The sequence below is a fragment of the Gopherus flavomarginatus genome, chromosome 1, assembly GCF_025201925.1.
Source record: "Gopherus flavomarginatus isolate rGopFla2 chromosome 1, rGopFla2.mat.asm, whole genome shotgun sequence".
Classification (NCBI taxonomy): Eukaryota; Metazoa; Chordata; order Testudines; family Testudinidae; genus Gopherus; species Gopherus flavomarginatus.
In genome coordinates, this window is record NC_066617.1 from 332146249 (window position 1) to 332160937 (window position 14689).

General features: G+C 45.7%; 1 protein-coding gene across 1 annotated transcript in view; it reads left to right on the forward strand.

The window, feature by feature from the left end:
• The window catches only part of XPO4 (exportin 4), a 166794-nt gene that overhangs the window by 54508 nt on the left and 97597 nt on the right, over positions 1–14689 (forward strand). The gene's annotated exons all lie outside the window — the stretch shown is intronic.

Below are 14689 nucleotides of genomic sequence, written 5' to 3' on the forward strand. Positions count from 1 at the left end.
ATGGGGTAATCGTTACCAAAAGCTAGAATTAAACCAGTGTACTTGTTTCCATTCTGAGTTGCTTCAAGAGCCATGACACTTGATATAAAAAAGGATTTTCCATTAGCTGGCAGTGGTTCTGTAAGGACTGTGTTCCGCTTACATCTGTCCATTGCTGCACCCTGTTTTGGTTCAGCTGTTGGAATTGTCTACTGAGGAAGAGACATGGACCTTCTTCATTCTCTGGGAGTTGGGCCAGGTGGGGAGAAAGGGTTGCGAGGAAGTAAAAACTGGAATGGAAATACAAAACTTGTTCACTCTAGATTTAGAATCAGACTGGGGTTAAGTGTTCCCTTCCTTACTGTGTTCAAAGTGGAAACAAGGTGTCAATGTCTATCTTTGCATTTAGTTAAATTCCATTTACTATGCCAGGAGATAAGATTAGAGTAGTTTGTAATGGAGGCTTTAGTGATAACCTTGATATCTAAATATATGAAAAAACTAAACTAACTTAACTACAAATTAAAGAAACTTGATTATTTGCCTCTCAAATGTATATGTACGATTATGCAAAAAATAATTATATATCTATATCTATATATTCAACTAAAACTACCCACACACAGCCCATAAAAAGGGGCTTGACTTTTAGAGTTGCTGAGCACTTTGGACTCCATTTGAGGTAGATGGGAGCTGGAAATTCTCAGCACCACTCAAAATCACATCAAAGAGGTGCAGTCAGAGTAATGCAGCACCTGTCATGATCCTAAAAAGTGTGCCACCTTTGTAGCACTTATAACAGATTTCCCTAACTCATAGAAATGGAAGTTTTAAGATTTGTTTTTAAACTCAGATTTCCTGTTTGGCAGCACAGTATTCTAATGTCTGTAGAAAGAACAACATCCTCACCCAATTAGCAGCTTAAAACACATATTAGCCTATAATAGGCATTTGTGTGGAGATTGATAATTGTGTGGAAGGAGAACTATACTTATTAATCTTTTAATCATTCAAAATATAGTTTCCCCCCTGAAAAAGATACTTGAGGTTTCCAAAGTTTTCTATACACTTGTGTATATGTATAGGAAGTTATTTGATTTTTAACTAATGATACAGGAGTGGGACAAGTAGAAAGCTGCATATCAGAGGAATAGTCACTGGACCGGCTCTTGCATTCTAATACAATACACAGACACTAGACTGTATGCCATTTAAGTTTGTTCTCTATATAATATACCTAGTACAAAACCTAAAAAGTAAGGAAATAAGTTAAGGCTACCAACAGTAAATACCTCTGCTTCCCTGTCCATAGGCTCACCTTGCCACCAACACAGTCACCGTACATTATTGACAATGTATCACAACCTTATCTCTGCCTTGTAATAATGCCCCAGTCACTTTCTACTCAAGGGATTTCCATTTCCAATCCACTATAACATATGCTACACTATTTGCTACCAAAAATTAACATTTGTTGGTATTTAAATATATTTATTATATTGTGTGATACAAACTTGCCAGGCCTAAATACATGTGTATAAACCTGCTGCACCATGCAATTAATATGCTTGATAGCATGAAATAGATCATTGATTCCAATTCTAGTAATAAAAATATCTACTGCTCTGCCAACATACTACACTGAGAGGACTTCTAGAACTACATAGTTTAATGAGCCCTGGAACTTGATTCCTTTTGAAATCTTTACTGCACATTAATAAAAAATACATAAATTCAACAGTATACACCCAACAGTGTATTTCCATTACAGAACAAGTCAGGAAGACAAAGTTAATGTCTGATATTGAGTTGGCCAGGAATCATGTTGGCTTGTGATTGTACAGCACCCAGCACAACAGAGCCTGTTCCTGACTGGGCCCTCAAGGATCTATTGTATTATAAAATTTAATAGGACTGAAGGATTGTATGGCAGTGAGGAACTGGCTGGAACCATTAACTGTAACTTCTTTAAAAGTATGGAATCTTTGTTGTTCTGTTTAAAACGAGTTAATAAAGACTAAAGGGAAGCCATACTCCAACAGAACTTATGAGACTCATTAAAGTAGGCTTCCTTTGTGTGGGGAGGAAGATATACCTGGCTGGGATAATGGGGTATGGGGAAGAGAAGGTCTTTGCTTCACTGGTCCGTTTCACTTCATTTCACACCTTTCGTGCCTCCCCAGGCTCCTCTACATACTCTCATCCAAAGCCTCCCACATTCGGAGACTGAGGAGCGTAGCTCTATCATCCCTCGATGGCCCCTAGCTCTCTCCTCTATCTAATCCTCCTCCCTCTCCCCCCACCTCTGTGTGCCCCCCTCCCCCCCCCCCCGACTCCTGCTCCAGATCATTTCTCTCTGGTCAAGTACCTACCCTTCTGTGTCCTCCCATCTCTGGCTCAACTCAGCAACTGCAGCAGCACAGTCAGGGGTCAGCAACAACTCAACTTATATTTATAAGTGTTTAAACACTGTTCTATATACATCTGAAAAAAGCTTCGTACAAGTGTAGGCTGGGGCCATATCTCTTGGGTAACAGGAATGGAATAGGAAAAATAAAGATAAAAAGAAATCAAATATTGCCAGTGTAAGGTAAAGGTATCTCTGTTGATATCATTCCTTGGTCTGGCCCAGAAAAAGGAATATAATGGAAAATAAATAAATAAAAGAAGCTTGCTCCAGCTAGTGGAACAGTATTTTACTTATAAAGTCACTTATAAGCAATCTTGTTCTTCTGTGGAAGCAAACTGGTATCTTCACAGTTCCTGCTTTCTTCCTTTCCTGTAGCTGGACTCAAAGCTACCTGACCTTTTTTCCCTCCCTGGGCTGAAAGGATGGTGAGTGTGCTTCATCTTTCCCACCAGGCCCCTCCTCAGCCTTCTATGCCTACTTTTTTTTATATCAGCACTCTTTAAAATCAGTGGGACTGCTTATGTGAATGTTGTTCTCGAGTTCGCTTGCAGAATCCGGTGTGCTGCCAGGATGATGACAAAAGTTGAACATTAAGAATATGTGGTTGACCATGAAGAATACATTAGGTCTGCACACTTCTCAAAGGTTCCATATATTTAACTTTTTTACATATTAATTAAAATTATTGATAGAAATGGGCTTATTCTGAGGATGGAGCTTGAAGAGGAGCATTGAAGTAAAGGTTGTGACAGGGAGAGGCATGTGCAAAACAGTGAGAAATGAGGCAGCGATGAGATAGAACAGAGCAAGAGGATAGAGAGAGGTTGGATGGGAGGTAGGATGACCAGACAGCAAATGTAAAAAATCAGGACGGAGGTGTGGGGGGTAATAGGAGCCTATATAAGAAAAAGACTCCAAAATTGGGACTGTCCCTATAAAATCTGGACATCTGGTCACCCTAATGGGAGGGAACAGGAATGTCAAGTGTATGGATAGGCAAAAGGGACAAGAGGATGAAGGACAGAAGGATATGAGATTGGTAGGATGAATTGTGGGCAGGTATGAGTGAGTCTGGGCAGTGGAAAAGAGCATTCAAGTTAGAGAAGCAGTAAGATGTTAAGAGTTTTATCACTCATTATAGAAATTGTATCAATGGGACTAAATGTTATGAACTGGTGGTGGTAGGGAAGGTGGTATAGTGTGGGCCAAGATTAGGACCTGGAATGCTGAGTTCTTCCTTCTGGCTCTTTTTCTTTTGCTTCTGTGACATCTGGACCTTTTAGGACCCCCTGGAAGAGTCCTGGGCTTGGTAGGGAGAGCCTTGTGGGTAGTAGGGTGGCTATTTGTTCCAAAAGTAGCTTTGTAGCAATCAAATGTGAGGCAGGAAGGGGTCTTAGTGTGCCTGCTTTTTTTCTTTCAGGTCTTCTCTCTGGCAGTCAAGAAAAAGCACTCTCCTACCAGTAACTTCAACATTTCTTGCTCTGTAGCCTGCATTTCTGAGGGACAGGGTTTCTGGTAGAAGTCTTAGAGCACTTGGCTAATTTTAGCATGTGTAATAGTGTTTTCACCACTGATTTCTAGATGTTAGGGCAGGGATAGTTGCTTATTTTTTGTCCCGGTCCAGACTCCTTGGTCAACGTCCAGACTCCAGAGAAAATTAAAAATATTATAATTAAATAAAAAGATTTGAGATCCATTCAAAAGCATCTGGTGATCTGAATTTGGCCCATGGTCCACCTATTGACTGCCCTGTCCTACAGTCTGCAGAAGCAGAGCTCCACTTCTGCACACCTTAACAGCTGCCAGAGGGAAGGAAATTGAGGAGACAACGGGTTTGGGGGACCAAAAAGAGGGCATTCCCCCATGATGTGTGCAAGAAACCCACAGAGTGAACAGCCTCTCAACCTGCCTGTCTCCTCCTGCTTTCCAACCCTGTCTTTGGGGCCGCAAACAAGGCAGAGTTAGCTCAGCATCTTCCAGTATTACCTTTATAAAATGTAATAAACTTCTAAAATTAGGTTTTAATCAACTGAACTTGATCTTGTACACTAGGTCTCCACTAACTCTGTACTATATGAATCTAGTAAACTGGATTTGATCTTTTGTTCTTGCTATATTTAATTGTCATTTTAAACAGTTTGTCACCATTTAGTGGTTAGAATTAATTCAGTTTAGGTATGTGTGACAGGATCCCCCGGAGTGCAGCCTGAGACTGTGGGACCGCTGTGCCCCCTGAACTCTCTCCTTTCTGGGCTCTCTTTCACAATGCCTTGCTAGTGACCAGCAGCAAACCCCTCCAGATGCTGTTATCACTCAGCACAACCACATGTGGAGCCCTGCACCCAGCTAGATTGCATGTATGGTCTCAGAGCCACTCATGAATCACACAGAGAAAGGCAAAGCCAAATCCCCCCAGTTCCCAGCACTGTACCTCAGGAATATACCATCTTGCACTGCTCAAGATGAGCAATGCAGATTTATTGGTCCGTTTACCACTTCATCAATGGAAAGTGGATATACACCAGCCTTTGCAAAACTTGAGCAGAGTTGCCACATGCTTCACATAAACTATGGTAAAGATAAACAGTAAAAGAAGTTTATTGACTACAAAAGATAGATTTTAAGTGATATTAACTGATAGGCAGAAAGTCAGAGTTAGTTACCAAAAGAAAAGAAAATATAACCACACAGTCTAAACTCTCAACCCTATTAGACTGGGCAACATCTAGATTAAGCATTTTTTCTCTCCCCACTGATATTGCAGTCAATAGTACACAGATTTCACCCTTGAAATCTTGGCCAGTCCCCTCGATTGGAGTCTTCTCAAGTCTTCTCAGTGTCCTTGTTGCTTGCAGCATAGGTGGGGGTAGGAGAAAGGCCAAGCATGGGCCCCCTGTGTTTAGTTTTATGCCTTTAGTTTATGTGCTTGGAAAACACATCTGGGTGCATTGCTGAGTCTCCAGGCAAGGTTGAGCAATTCCCCTGGTCTGGCCTCATGCAGGTGAGTCACTGCATTGTAGCCAGGACCGGTGCAAGGATGTTTTGCGCCCTAGGCGAAACTCTCCCCCCCACTCCTCCCGTAACATCAGTTAATTGAGGGGCAGATCCCAATGAGCCTTTATAGACCCCAGGAGCTGCTCCCCAGACCAGGTTCCCCCCCTCCCCGCCCCCTCAACTCCCCTGGAGGGTGCACAGCCCCCCCATGACCCCTCCCCACCCCAGCAGCTCCTGCCCCAAGTCCACTCACTAGCTTTGCCTGACTTGGGCCGCTGCAGCAGCTCGGCAGGGAGGAGCTGCCTTCCGGGGGCTCCTGCAGCAGATGCATGTGGGCAGAGGCCCCCGTGTGCCCCCCTCACCGTGCTTGGGCTCTGCATCTCCCGGGAGTGTGAGTCGCTGCTTCCCCCCCCCCCCCCCCCCCCCCGAGCAGGCCCGGGAGCCGCAGAACCCAAATATGGCAAGGGAGGAGCTGGAGACGTATGGGGACCTCTGCCTGCATGCATCTGCTGCAGCCTGCAAGACCCCCCGGGGGGTACTAGGCCGTAGCCTGGGAAGGAGGGGCAGGGTGCGCGGCTGCTCCCCGCTAGCAGCGCTACCGCCTTTGCAGGGCTCCTGACCCCCAGCGCTCTGCTAGCTCCTCCATGGCTGGGGCTTGCTGCCATGCCTCCGGAAGGCGGCTTCTCCCTGGCGAGCCAGGGCACCACTTTTTGGTGCCTCCAGGGCCGTCCTTAGGATTTATGGGGCCCTATGCGGTATTATTAAACTGGTGCCCCTATGCCCAACGGTAGCCTGAGTTTGCAGCCCGGCAGGGGCGGAGGTGGAGAGACAAGGCAGAAAGAATAACAAGACACCCGGCCCGCCTCACAGTGGCGGAGAGTCACAGTTCCCCGCAGAGACCCCTGTACCCTCTCCCTCACACAGAATGGACATGCAGAAGGTACCTAATTAAAAGCACTAAACTTGGGAATAAAACATGTCAGTCACAGGTTTTTTTGATATGCCCTGAAGTTTGTCAGAGATTTATTTGCAAAAACTTTGTAATAAGGGCGAGTCAGCTGTCTTGCTGAATACAACATTAAATATTATGGAATACATGATGCAGCTCTTCTCTGTTTTACATTTTCTTAATCAGTATTTCTAAGCTAATTTTATATTTTAAATGTACTCTAAGCCTTCATAAAGGAATCATTCCAGATTACTACATATTTAACTCACTGAAATACACATTTTAAATTAATCAGTCACAGATGTTTAGTGTGTTCATAACAATGTTCATTGCTTTTAGAAAAAGGGAACACTAATTTATAACAATACACATGTTTATGAAGTTTCACCAACTTTAAAACATGTTTCCAAAGATTTTAGGCATAACAAAGGATTTTATATCTTACTAAGGTACTGATTTTGATTAAAACTAGTTCATCAGATAGTCAGAAGTAAAGAAAGGGAAACTTTGTCCAGCTATTTGGAAGCAAAGGGCTGTTGCTTCCTTCAATGGGCAGGGGGAGGAGGGTGTGAAGGGAGAAATGGATGGATAGAAGGGACAGGAAGACTTTGGAAGTAAGTTTTTTTACTATAGTAATTAAAATGTACATTTTAGATAAGGGTGGTCTTTTGAAGAATTTTATTTAAAAAACCATATGTCTGAAGATCCAAGCATTTAAGGCTAAAGATGATTATGCATCTAAAAATCTATGCAAGGATTTTTTAGAGATGTGATTTTATAATCTTCAGCAACTCACTAATGAAATATTTTTAAAGCAAATTTTAAACTAAGGTCCTGTAGACTGACGTGTCCTGAGTAAATATTAGTCATGCACAATTGTTTTTGTCAGTACATTCAGAAACTGACAGTGGATACCTGGGGGTTGGCAAATGCCTGTTAAATGTCTTCATTACCCCTTGAATGGCTCTTTAACAGTTTCAGTGTTGTGCTAATAGGTTAGGCAGGCTGGAGATTTTTTCTCTTTTAACTACTTGAGCCCCTTCCCAGGAAGACTCAGAGCCTGCAGGAAGGGTCAGAATAGGGATAGGAAAATCAGTAGGGTAGACACTAAGGCCATGTCTACATCTAAAATTTTGCAGCGCTGGTTGTTACAGCTGTATTAGTACAGCTGTATAGGGCCAGCGCTGCAGAGTGGCCACACTTACAGCAACCAGCGCTGCAAGTGGTGTTAGATGTGGCCACACTGCAGCGCTGTTGGGCGGCTTCAAGGGAGGTTCGGGGAACGCGAGAGCAAACCGCAGCGAAGCTGGTCTCCTTTCCCGGTTTGCTCTCTTGTTCCCCGAACCCCCGAACAAGCAGGTCTCCTTCCCTGCGGTTTGCTGGGTGGTTCCGGGAACGCGAGAGCAAACCCGGGAAAGGAGACCAGCTTCGCCGCGGTTTGCTCTCGCGTTCCCCGAACAAGCAGGTCTCCTTCCCTGCGGTTTGCAGGGTGGTTCCGGGAAACGCGAGAGCAAACCGCGGCAAAGCTGGTCTCCTTCCCCGGTTTGCTCTCGCGTTCCCGGAACCACCCAGCAAACCTCAGGGAAGGAGACCTGCTTGCTCGGGGTTCGGGGAACGCGAGAGCAAACCGCGGCGAAGCTGGTCTCCTTTCCCGGTTTGCTCTCGCGTTCCCGGAACCACCCAGCAAACCTCAGGGAAGGAGACCTGCTTGCTCGGGGTTCGGGGAACGCGAGAGCAAGCCGGGGAAGGAGACCAGCTTGATTACCAGAGGCTTCCTCAGGTATGCTGGGATACCTGCTTATTCCACGGAGGTCAAGAAAAGCGCTGGTAAGCGTCTATACTTGATTACCAGCGCTGGATCACCAGCGCTGGATCCTCTACACCCGAGACAAAACGGGAGTACGGCCAGCGCTGCAAACAGGGAGTTGCAGCGCTGGTGGTGCCCTGCAGATGTGTACACCTCCTAAGTTGCAGCGCTGTAACTCCCTCACCAGCGCTGCAACTTTCTGATGTAGACAAGCCCTAAGGCCTTGGCTACACTCACACTTTACAGTGCTGCAAGTGGGGTGTGAAAAAACACCCCCCTGAGCGCTGCAAGATACAGCGCTGTAAAGCGTCAGTGTAATCAGGGCAGCAGCGCTGGGAGCGCGGCTCCCAGCGCTGCACGCTACACCTGTAAGGGATGTGGTTTACATGCAGCGCTGGGAGAGCTCTCTCCCAGCGCTGCTGCTCTGACTACACTCACACTTCAAAGCGCTGCTGCGGCAGCGCTCCCGGGGCAGCGCTCTGAAATTCCAAATGTAGCCATACCCTAAGACCCAGTGGTGCTCCAAATTTTCAGGTGCCCTACACAGCTCCCCACGCCTGAGGACGGTCCTGGGCACCCCCAAACACTTGTTGCCCGAGGGGATTGCCTAGTTCGCCTTGTGGTTGCACCTGCCCTGATTGTAGCTCCCTTGCTGGACAGTGGTTGTTGATGGGTTGATTGACATCCTGCCTGGGTGTTGGCTACTTTCCTTGTTGTTGCCTCTGGGGAGCTAATATCTCTCTGATTCCCCAGTTTACAGCATGTTTTAGTGACCACCATACAACACAATTCTCATAACTTCACATGCATTAATGATACACATAAATGGATAGAGAAATGACTTTCAGCAGATCATAACCTTTCCAGATACTTTACAAGGCATGCTTTAGATGTAAGATCACAATTATATAAAAATGAGGAATATGGGCGTTCCAGGATGCTCCCCCAAGGTTTAGAACAGGGGTCAGCAACCTTTCAGAAGTGGTGTGCCGAGTCTTCATTTATTCACTCTAATTTAAGGTTTCGCGTGCCAGCAATACATTTTAACATTTGTAGAAGGTCTCTTTCCATAAGTCTATAATATATAAATAAACTATTGTTGTATTTAAAGTAAATAAGGTTTTTAAAATGTGTAAGAAGCTTCATTTAAAATTAAATTAAAATGCAGAGCCCCCTGGACCGGTGGCCAGGACCCAGGCAGTGCGAGTGCCACTAAAAATCAGCTTGTGTGCCGCCTTCGGCACTTGTGCCATAGGTTGCCTGCCCCTGGTATAGAATGTCACAGTATGTTGGCCTGTTCTTTGACCCATTAGACCCCCCATGCCCCACCATTTACAAAGAATTATTACTAGGGTGGGGGTGCCAGTAAATGAGACCATCTCCTCACCCTGCTCCAGGAGACAGCACTAGGTAAATGGATGTAGGAGATGAAACTCCCATGAAGAACAGGAGTGCATCTCTTGGGGGTCAAAAACCACAAATCCAGTTACTGGTCTATTCAGTCATTAATGGCAGATTCATTTTGAGGAAGTTGAATGACCAGAAGTCCTACTCATCAACAGTTTCTCCTCTTCTTCACATCAGATCAGTTCTATGGTCTCACACCAAGCCTACAGCAGTTTGGACCTTTTAAAAATCCTTTTCCATGTTCTGGCAGAAATGCAGGCACAGTACATTCCCTATGGCAGGGAATTACCTATTCCAGTGGACTCCGACAGGTAACCTGCCTGGAATTGATGCCTAAAGTTCACCTTTCTTGCCAGAAAGACAAGTACCCTGGCTACTGTATGGGACACATGTAATAACCTTAGTTCCAGATCTGGACCTTAGCGTCCAAAATATGGGGGTTAGCATGAAAACCTCCAAGCTTAGTTACCAGCTTGGACCTGGTACCTGCTGCCACCACCCAAAAAATTAGAGTGTTTTGGGGCACTCTGGTCCCTCTGAAAAACCTTCCCTGGGGACCCCAAGACCCAAATCCCTTGAGTCTCACAACAAAGGGAAATAATCCTTTTTCCCTTCCCCCCTCCAGGTGCTCCTGGAGAGATACACAGACACAAGCTCTGTGAATTCAAACAGAGTGAATCTCCCTCTCTGTTCCCAATCCTGGAAACAAAAAGTACTTTCCTCTTCACCCAGAGGGAATGCAAAATCAGGCTAGCCACTTCAACACACACAGATCTCCCCTGATTTCTTCCTCCCACCAATTCCCTGGTGAGTACAGACTCAATTTCCCTGCAGTAAAGAAAAACTCCAACAGGTCTTAAAAGAAAGCTTTATATAAAAAGAAAGAAAAAATACAAATAGTCTCTCTGTATTAAGATGACACAATACAGGGCAATTTCTTAAAAGAATATTGAATAAACAGCCTTATTCAAAAAGAATACAAATCAAAGCACTCCAGCACTTATATTCATGCAAATACCAAAGAAAAGAAAACCATAGAACTTGCTATCTGATCTCTTTGTCCTTACACTTAGAAACAGAAGACTAGAAAGTAGAGCTACTTCTCCAAAGCTCAGAGAGGCAGGCAGACGGAAAACAAAGACAAAAACACTCAGTTCCCTCCACCCAAAGTTGAAAAAATCCGGTTTCCTGATTGGTCCTCTGGTCAGGTGCTTCAGGTGAAAGAGACATTAACCCTTAGCTATCTGTTTATGACACGCCCCCCAAATTGCAGACAGTGGGGAAGCTCACTGGCGGCGATTTCCTTCTAGAACTTGAAAATAAACAGATTAATACAACACATGCACCGTTACATATACCCCTAAGTATTTAACTAACAGACTTCTACATTTTAAGAAAACTTTTTAACTACTGAATGGAGAAGGCGTAAACCCCTCCCATTGCTGCTTCACCAACTGTAATGGCCCCTTAACCTTGTGACCATACACAAGTTCAAATGGTGAAAACCCTAAACTGGGATGTGGTACAGCCCTGTAGGCAAACAGCAACTGCTGCAACACTAGGTCCCAATTATTGGAGAATTCGTTGATGAATTTTCGTATTATGGCCCCCAAAGTTCCATTGAACCTTTTCACCAGGCCATTGGTTTGATGGTGGTACGGGGTGGCAACCAAGTGATTTACCCCATGAGTTTCCCACAGTTTTTCCATGGTCCCTGCCAGGAAATTAGACCCTGAATCTGTAAGGATGTTAGAGGGCCAACCTACCCTGGCAAAGATGTCTGTTAGGGCCAGGCACACAGTGTTAGCCCTGGTGTTGCCTAGAGCTACTGCTTCTGGCCATCGGGTAGCAAAGTTCACTAAAGTCAGTACGTACTGCTTTCCTTTGGGCGTCTTTTTTGGGAAAGGGCCCAGAATATCCACAGCTACTCGCTGAAATGGGACCTCAATTATGGGGAGTGGCTGGAGAGGGGCCTTGACCTGGTCTTGAGGCTTTCCCACTCTTTGGCATACCTCACAAGACCGGACATACTTGGCAACATCCTTGCCCATCCCCTCCCAGTGGAAGGACTTCCCCAACCGGTCCTTGGTTCTGTTCACCCCAGCATGGCCACTGGGATGATCATGGGCTAAGCTTAAGAGCTTCTCCCGGTACTTAGTTGGAACCACCAACTGTTTTTGCGGCTGCCATTCTTTCCGGTGTCCACCAGAAAGAATTTCCTTGTATAAAAGTCCTTGGTCTATAACAAACCGGGATCGATTAGAAGAGCTGAGAGGCGGTGGGGTGCTCCGTGCCGCCGCCCAAGCTTTCTGAAGGCTGTCATCTGCTTTCTGCTCAGTCTGGAACTGTTCCCTTGAGGCTGGGGTCACCAGTTCTTCCTCAGACTGTGGACTTGGGCTCGGTCCCTTTGGAAGCGATGTAGGTGATGGTGTTGTTTCCGTTGCTGGTGTACCGCTCTCCGCTGGTGCACCTGAGGGTATTTTAGGCTCTGGCTGAGCCTTTTGGGTATGGTTGTTTTTTGCTTTTGCCAGTTCTGGCTCGCTGGCGCCCTCTGGCGTTGAGTTTGAAGATGGGGTTGCACTTGCTGGTGCTGGTTGCTGTTCCAGTTCCGGGCCTGGGACTGGAGATGCTGTGGCTGTTTCAGTGGTAGGCATGGAATCCGGGTCCACTACCTCTGTCTGGGTCTTTGGTAACACAGACGGGGCCTCTGTGGACGGCTCAGGAACAGGAATGGGTCTGGAAGCTTGCCTGGTTTGGCTACGTGTAACCATTCCCACTCTCTTGGCCCGCCTCACCTGGTTGGCCAAGTCTTCCCCCAGTAGCATGGGGATAGGATAATTGTCATAGACTGCAAAAGTCCACATTCCTGACCAGCCTTTGTACTGGACAGGCAGTTGAGCTGTAGGCAAGTCTACAGCTTGTGACATGAAGGGGTAAATTGTAACTTTGGCCTTTGGGTTGATGAATTTGGGGTCAACGAAGGATTGGTGGATAGCTGACACTTGTGCCCCCGTGTCTCTCCACGCAGTAACCTTCTTTCCGCCCACTCTCAAATTTTCCCTTCACTCCAAGGGTATTTGAGAGGCATCCGGGCCTGGGGATCTTTGGTGTGATGGTGGTGTAATGAATTGCACTCGCATGGTGTTCTTGGGACACTTGGCCTTGATATGTCCCAGTTCATTACACTTAAAGCATCTTCCATCTGATGGGTCACTGGGCCGAGGTGAGTTACTGGAGACTGGTGAGGTTGAAGGGTAGGGTATCTGTGGCTTTACTTGGGTGGTATGTGGGGTCTTTGGCTGTCCTCGGTTATAGGGTTTATGGTCTGTGTGCCCCCTGGGGTAATCGTTCCCCTTGACAGTAGCTTTTTTGCTTTCTGCCAGTTCCATCCACTTGGCTCCAATCTCCCCCGCCTCAGCGATATTCTTGGGGTTTCCATCTTGTATGTACCGTGTGATGTCTTCAGGAACACCATTCAAGAACTGCTCCATTTGTATGAGGAGGTTCAGTTTTTCCAAGGTTTGAATGTTGTTTCCTGTTAGCCAGGCCTCATAGTTTTTTGCAATGCAGTAGGCGTGTTTGGGAAATGACTCCTCTGGTTTCCACTTTTGGTTTCTGAAACGCCGACGGGCATGATCTGGGGTTATCCCCATCCTGTATCTGGCCTTGGTTAGGAAAAGTTTATAGTCATTCATTTGGTGCTTAGGCATTTCAGCTGCCACCTCTGCTAAAGGTCCACTGAGCTGTGACCTCAATTCTACCATGTACTGGTCTTCGGGAATGCTGTACCCAAGACAGGCTCTTTCAAAATTTTCCAAGAAGGCCTCGGTGTCATCACCTGCCTTGTAGGTGGGAAATTTCCTGTGCTGTGGAGCAATACTTGGCGCCGGGTTGTTAGGGTTGGCTGGCACATGCAGCCCAGCTTTTACCAACTCCAGTTCATGTTTTCTCTGTTTTTCCTTCTCTTCATTTTCTTTTTGTTGTTTTTCCATTTCTTTTTGTTGTTTTTCCATTTCTTTTTGGTGTTTTTCCATTTCTTTTTGGTGTTTTTCCATTTCTCGGTGGTGGGCCAACTCTTCTTCTGCTTGTTTCCTTCGGTAGGCTCTCTCTTCTTCTTCTAGTTTTTTTTTGTGTGCTGCCTCTTGGGCTGCCTGTTCTCTTTGGAAGGCTGCCTGTTCTCTTTGGAAGGCTGCCTCTTTGATCTGTTCTTCTCTTTCTTTCATTTCCATCTCTTTTTGTTTTATTTCCAGTTGTCGCCTGTGTTCAGCTTCTTTGATTTGCTCTTCGGCGTCAATTTTTGCCTTAGAAGTCATGATTCCTGTTTTCTTGTGTTGGGGTGCCCTCCGGTGTTTATCTTCTGAACTGCAGGTTCTCTGTTGCCTCCTGAAGTCTGCCTAGCAACAGTGCCTTTAGCTAATCTTCAATGTCAAGTAAACCTGAAAAACCACTTTATTTGCATTCATATAGTGCTGGTATGACTCTCAATGGGAGTGCTATTGTGTGACAAAAGACTGTTAATAGTCCTTAACGACTTCTGCTTAACATGCAAGCCACAAACTGCCAGAGAGAGCAGAAAAAAAAAATTTCTCTCTGGTTCCCTTTTAAAACCAACTGCTTCTCTCTGCTAAAAAGCCCTTAGCAGAGAAAAGAAAAATACAATATTTCTACTGGCTTCTGGATTCTGTCTATCTCCCACCGCTGCTACTCATGTAATAACCTTAGTTCCAGATCTGGACCTTAGCGTCCAAAATATGGGGGTTAGCATGAAAACCTCCAAGCTTAGTTACCAGCTTGGACCTGGTACCTGCTGCCACCACCCAAAAAATTAGAGTGTTTTGGGGCACTCTGGTCCCTCTGAAAAACCTTCCCTGGGGACCCCAAGACCCAAATCCCTTGAGTCTCACAACAAAGGGAAATAATCCTTTTTCCCTTCCCCCCTCCAGGTGCTCCTGGAGAGATACACAGACACAAGCTCTGTGAATTCAAACAGAGTGAATCTCCCTCTCTGTTCCCAATCCTGGAAACAAAAAGTACTTTCCTCTTCACCCAGAGGGAATGCAAAATCAGGCTAGCCACTTCAACACACACAGATCTCCCCTGATTTCTTCCTCCCACCAATTCCCTGGTGAGTACAGACTCAATT